At 32.8% G+C, this 6,846-nt stretch overlaps 1 pseudogene; it reads right to left on the bottom strand.

The window, feature by feature from the left end:
• Positions 1-560: 560 nt before the first annotated feature.
• On the bottom strand, positions 561-3,496 carry LOC114685760 (annotated as a pseudogene).
• Positions 3,497-6,846: the final 3,350 nt, after the last annotated feature.

Genomic DNA, 6,846 nt, shown 5'->3' with positions numbered 1-6,846 from the left:
CTAGAGATTCACAATGTTAGATTTGCTTTCTTGGCTAATACAATGCACTGGCAACAATTTTTTTTTTTTTTTTTTTTTACTTTTCAAGGATGGTGCTGGTTTCTATAAAAATAAAAGATCTTAAGATAGCACAATGATTCAGGGGGTTGGGAGGCTTGCTACCGTGTCTCATGGCCTAAGGTTGACTCTCCTGCCACTCAAAAATGAAAAAAAAGAACTAACTCCTACAGTTTGTATTCTTATCTCCATAAAAAGTTTCCCATGAAAATGACTTACTGTCTCCTCTGACATTCAAAATATGTGTAAAGTAAACTTTAAAAAAATTTATAAAGGAAAACCTATGTGTAGAAAGGATTGAAAGAGTATTAGTAGAAGATTTTCATAGTTAAAAGAGAAAATCTAATGTTTTCACTAAATTAAAATATAAAATGGGCATTTATGTTTATACATGTACATTCATAAAACAAATATTGCATGAAGGGTAAACAAAATGAGCAGAGACGAATTTCATCAATTCTTAAATACCCTTTCTCTCACTCTCTCTTTTTTTTTTTTTTACATTTGAGTAACGACCTTCATTGAACAAAGTCCACCAATTCAGCTTCGAGTAGGTTTTTCCTTCAGAAGCAGCACTCATCTCTCCCAAGACTCCAGTTGAGACCCTTCTGTGTCTATGAGGGAAGTGGAAGTGAGTCGCTATTCTCAATGAAGAGGACAATGCCCTTTCTTTGATAGGAAAACGACCTGGCTTAACTGTGCAAGACAACACTTGGTCCTCCAGTCAGTTTCCTTAATTAATTTTGTCTTGGAATATATACAAGTTATTGGTGGCAGCTACAGCAATAATGCTCTCCATGGGGTGCCAGGATGTGTGAAGGATCTTCTTATGAAGTCCAAATTGTTCACGCTAATCTCGTCTTTCTTTCTCTTACTCCCTGTACATATTTTCTGGGGCTTCAGGCTGGCTCGGGGTGTGCTGCTCTCTCTTGAGGCTTCCAGTGTAACATCCTTCTGAGTGTTTCTATCAAACATTCTAAAGAAGTTGTTGTAGGACGCCGTCATAATGGCACTGTCTGAAACATTCCAGCAGCATCCAAACTTGTCAAAGATGCAGTCATTCTCATACAAGAAGCAGAGATTGCTTTGTAGGTACCCATGTACCTGGTGGGTCTCCACAGGCCTGCCCTCCTTGTTAAGGTCCCATACCTTCACTGACAGATAGTCTCTGGTTATCATGTACCGACCACTGTGTCTGATTTGATGTCAGATATAGACGAGATAATTTCAGAGAAAAAGAATCTACTGCTGGGGTCTACTGGCTCTTCAAAAAACTTGGCATACCTGTCAAACAGGACAGAGGAGTGCATGTCACAGAGTCTGATGGTCCCTTTGCTACTACTGTAGATGAACACTTTGCACTGGTGTGGGTGAATCTCAGTGGCAGTGATGACTTCTGTCAGCTCCTCTATTGATGTCTACAATGTTGAAGCTTCTATCTGTGATTTCTAAATGACATAGGTTAATTCTCAGATCACCATAAGGTCCATAGACTTCAATATTGGAACCCATGGTGCCGTAATCCTAAAAGGGTCTTGAAGTCGTCCATCTTCATCTTTCAAATTACAACCTTCTGCTCTTTTATTCTGTTCATTTATTTTCCACAATTTATTAGTCTTATCATTTGTAGAGAGTAGAAAATGAGCAGCATTCTGTTATGGTAACCACCTGATTTTATTAATTTTTTCTTTAATTTCTACAATTTTCAAATAGTCAAACTCTGTCTCATGACTCTGAAAGGTACTGTAAACATTATACTCTCCCCTAGAGTACAATGAGCCTTTATTCTCTTGTTACCTTTGGAAAATAACAACTCTGTCACCTTTGTCTTCGATTGCAAGAAGGTCTCATAGGTGGAGATGACATCGGCTTCCACCACATCCTAGACCACAGCGCCCTTTACCTTCGAGAAACAGCACTGGAAGTCATTGCCACCCACCAGGCATCCACCTCCTCCTTTGGCTTCTGCAACAGAGCACACCTACCTGCCAGCCCCACTCTGTCCCACCACAGTCCTCAATTCTTAAATATCTTAATTTACATGATAATCTTGATGTTTCTAGAATGATTAGCATGGTCTTTTATGAGCTATGTAAATTTCCTTAATGTCATTCTTAATTTACAGTATAATAATAAAATGTGGATTGCTTTGCGATTTATGAATTCAAAGAAAATAATGAAATTTCCATTTTATTGTATGAATTTACACAATGTAAGTAACTAATTAAGATTTGGATTATTATGAAATCATAGACACATAAAAACAAATTGCTTTCATTGAGACAGTCAATACACTAAGAGGATGCATGTGTTTGTTACTTTTTGTTTGCCTATGTTCATGTAACTCTCAATAGGGAATATATTTTCAGTATCATATTCTATGCAGATAGATATTTTCAAACTTATATGACCATAGTCTAGAAATGTAGATTAGGTTAATTCCTGTTGAAACCTTTAATCTCTTGATCCAACCTCTTCCACATAATCTTCAACTTATTTTTTCTTTTGAGGTGAAAAATTATATTTTCATAAATTGCCCCACATAAAAAACATTTCATAAAAATTTACTCATTTACAAGTCAAAAACTATGCCAGCTTCAAATTTTTTATGTCTCTCCTGTCAAACATGATCCTTGCCAGTTCTTTCATTTCATTTTCATGCATTGCTCTTCCTTAATTCCTTAATATTTAACAGCAAATTTTTTCTGTTACAGAATTTTTAAGTCCCCAAGTAATAACATACTCATTTTAAGTGGAGATGAAATATTCTGAGAAATTATCAATATATCATTTATGATTTTATATATAGGGTTTATAATAAAAAGAAAAAATGTAAGACATTTACCTACTTTTTCAATTTATTTCTCAAAGATAAAAGCACAGTAGAATTAAACATGTAATACAAGAGAATAAAGAGACAGTTTTAAGTGAAAAATACTATTAATAGCAATCTTTCTGTATGGGCTAACGTCAAACTTTTATTTTCTTCTAATAAAAATGTTATGTTGTGATAAAGTACATGTGTTTCATAAAGGAAAGGGAAATACCCAAAATTTCCTTTGCATTTGTAGTTTTGAGATTTACTTATAAATATCAGTAATTTATAGAATTAACCAGTTATATGAAAAAGTGACACAAAGTCTCATACAGAGGAAAGAATATATTGATAAAGGAAATATAAACAAGCAATGTATTCTTGTAAAACAGGTATAAATAGGATCTGGAGAGATCATTTGCATATCAAGAAAACTTTTTGATCTTGCAGAGGACCTAGGTTCTGTTCCCAGCACCGACATGGTGGCTCACAATCATCAATCAGTACATTATGTGATTAATGGAGTACATTTTTTGCTGAGATTAATCATATCACAGTGTTATTATCACAATTCCTCAATTTTATATATATAACGCTGTCTCATTCCCAAGAACTACTTTCCATGGTACCAAAAGTTGCTATGCAAGCTTCCTAAAGAGGGAAGCAACAAGAACTCCTACCTCTTTTTGATGAATATAAACTACAACAATGACCAGTAAAACATGGTATTAATAAAGATGCATCAGAGGCATACATGCTTTGCTGATAACCAAAAATATCAAGTTAAACTTATGACCAACTCTATAAGAGAGAAATTATGCCTGGTTCTGAAAACTTAGCCAACAACTTAGGGCTACTAAAAACATACATACATGTAATAAGTATAAGAAATGAGGCCACAAATTTGAAGGATAGTGGAGAGAGGTATATGGGAAGTTTTGGAGGGAAAAAAAGAAAGGAGAAATTTAATTAAAAGAACCATCTTAAAAAGATATAGGTGATTTGGTAAAAAGATTAAATTTGTATAATAAAATTATATCAAATTGATTTCACTAGCATTAAAATGATTTGTTCTGGAAAAGATAAAATAAGAAGACAGAAAAGGGAGTATAGTAGCTATGACAAAGAACTTGAAATCACAGATACATTAAATATTGTTTATTTAAGTTTATAGACAATACTTACAATTTAGCAAAACAAAGACCACCAATTAATTTAAAATATCTATCTATCTATCTATCTATCTATCTATCTATCTATCTATCTATCTATCTATATTCTAGTGCTAATATGAAAAATATCTTAAAAGCTTTCAGAGTCAGTGTATTAAGAAAATACCAAATTAATTAATTTGCAATAATATTCATATTATTTTCCCATTGTACATCTTTAAATATACATGAAAGTAAAACATAATAACAAGAAATAACAGGTTTAATGATTTATATTGGAAGAAATGTCATAAACACATATTTGTATAGTTGACTGATAAGATAGAAACTAAATGTGAAATACAAATATATAGACATTACCATTTGGTAACTAAGAGTTACAAATAAAGAGCATTAATTTGTACTTTACAAGTATTCTTATTTATTATGCCATGTATTTATAGTGAGTATAAAAATGGGGCTCAGGAAGGTATACTAAAATTCCTAAAAATCTCATAAAGTTATCTAGTAGAAAAACTAAAATTGAAGTGTTGCATTCTAACTTGAATACTACTATGTGGCTTTCATAATGGAATTCTAAATGAGTTCTCCTTACATCATGAATTATATGCTTTCGTATGTAAAATTTCATCAATAAAATCAAATATATGTGTAAATACCTCATAGAGATTTGTTGTGGAATGATGAATTACCTTTTTTTTTATTTCAGAAGTGATATACTCAGAATCAACTTTATAATTGGGTTATCTACATTGTTACAAATTTAAAATGATTTTGGAAGTGATTACCTTTACAATCTACATTTTAATTGCACCTATGAAATGTAAATATATAGCCATTTTGACTTTCTAATGACTACAATAGAAATGATACATTGAAGTTTAATTTAACCATATCAGCTTCAATCAGTGAACAGTAAAGTGAAAATTAGATACATGAAAGAAAATAATAAGATATAAAAATGATAAAGAAGACAATGTCTAGTTACCCAAATATTCATTTAAGAAACTTCAGTCAAAATTAATGTTTTATAATAATTATATAAAACACAAAAATATGGTCTTCAAAATGTATACGAATCAGATAATTTGTAATCCTACACTATATACATGTAAAATCTCTCTTAATAACAACCATTTCAGAAAGATAACCAACTTTGCACACAGCCTAAAGTGTGAGGAATGAAGAATTAGATAGGAGTCATTAAGTAGTTTTAAGTAACTCATTTTCAATGCTCTTCAGAACTGTACTGTACTGGCAGAGATATAAATAAGGTATTCCAGGCAATTCCTCATGAGACTTCCTTTAAAATGAGTATATGTTTGGTTACTAATTTATAAGCTTCTAGAAAACTTAAAGCTTCATTTTTAAACTTTGAAAAAACTTATTTTGAGATGCTATAGACCTCCCAGATTATTTTATAAATAAAGCCTAATCAAATTTGTATATCAGTGCTGAGACAGTGTTCCAAATTTCCAACATTCAGTTGCAGACCTCTAAATTGATACTAAAATGTAAAGGTACATTTTTTTTTATCAAAAAAGTTTTATTAATTGTACATACCAACCACAGATCCCTTCTCATCCCTCCTGCTGCTCCCTCCCAGCTTCCTCCCTCAGCTTCCTCTCCAGCCCCTCCTCTAAAAGGGTAAAGGCCTTCCATGGAGAGTTATCAAAGAGCAAAGTCTGGTATATTCAATTGAGGTAGGACCAAGCCCCTCTACCCCACATCAAGTGTAAGCAAGGCATCTAACCATAGGTAATGGGCTACAGAAAGCCAGTTCAAGCACCAGGGATAGATCCTGATGCTACTGCCAGGGTTTCCTCAAACAGACCAAGCTACACAACTCCATAAGCAGAGGGCCTAGTCTATTCCTATGCAGATTCTGTAGCTATTAGTTTAAAGTATGTGTGAGTTGTCTCTGTAGATTTCCCCATCAAAATCTTGACCCCCCTTGCTCATATAATCCCTCTTCCCTCTCTTCATCTGGACTCCCTAAGCTCAGCCTGGGACCTGGCTGTGAATCACTGCATCTGTTTTGATCAGTTGCTGGATGAAGGCTCTATGATGACAGGGGGAGGAATGGAGTGGGAGAGCAATGGAAGAGATATCTTGATAGAGGGAGACATTATAGGGTAAAGGAGAATCATGGTGCTGGGAAATATCCAGAAATCCACAAGGATGACCTCAGATTAGACTACTAGAAATAGTGGAGAAGTTGCCTGAACTAGCCTGCCAAATTCTTAACTCTCTATTAAGTCTTTGGAATCAATCTGTCCTTTATAAATAAGAAAAGCAAATCTGTGGTTTTTTATATATTCTGGCAAAAATAACTTATTTTCCAAAATGTAGTCTACTGAAATATAATTTTTAGTGTCATCAAAGAAGATGACACATTTTAAATGGAAAAATAAAGTTCATTGGTAATATATTTATTTTGCTAGCACTTGTTTTCAAGGAAAATTAAGAATAGAGAAGCTAATGTTTCATGGATAATATTCTAAAATAAAAGTCAATATACATATAAAAAAAGTGGAAAGTGTGATTATTAGAGACTTTGGAAATACCTACCTTTATAGAAAACAAAATACATGGGTTAAGGAAGCAGCTATAAGTACAAATGGAAATGTGGAGAAATAGGAGAATTTTTAAATAAATCACTTCTTTGTCCTAAATTCTTATTCTAATTGTCACAAAATAAATATATGATAATTAAACAAGATATCACTATAGTTTTTTAAACTGCACAATAGTCATCTGATTATTCTAATAAATAATTCAGTACAACAAAATATGGATATT

The sequence above is a fragment of the Peromyscus leucopus genome, chromosome X (assembly GCF_004664715.2).
Source record: "Peromyscus leucopus breed LL Stock chromosome X, UCI_PerLeu_2.1, whole genome shotgun sequence".
Lineage (NCBI taxonomy): Eukaryota > Metazoa > Chordata > Mammalia > Rodentia > Cricetidae > Peromyscus > Peromyscus leucopus.
This window is presented reverse-complemented; position numbering and strand designations above follow the sequence as displayed.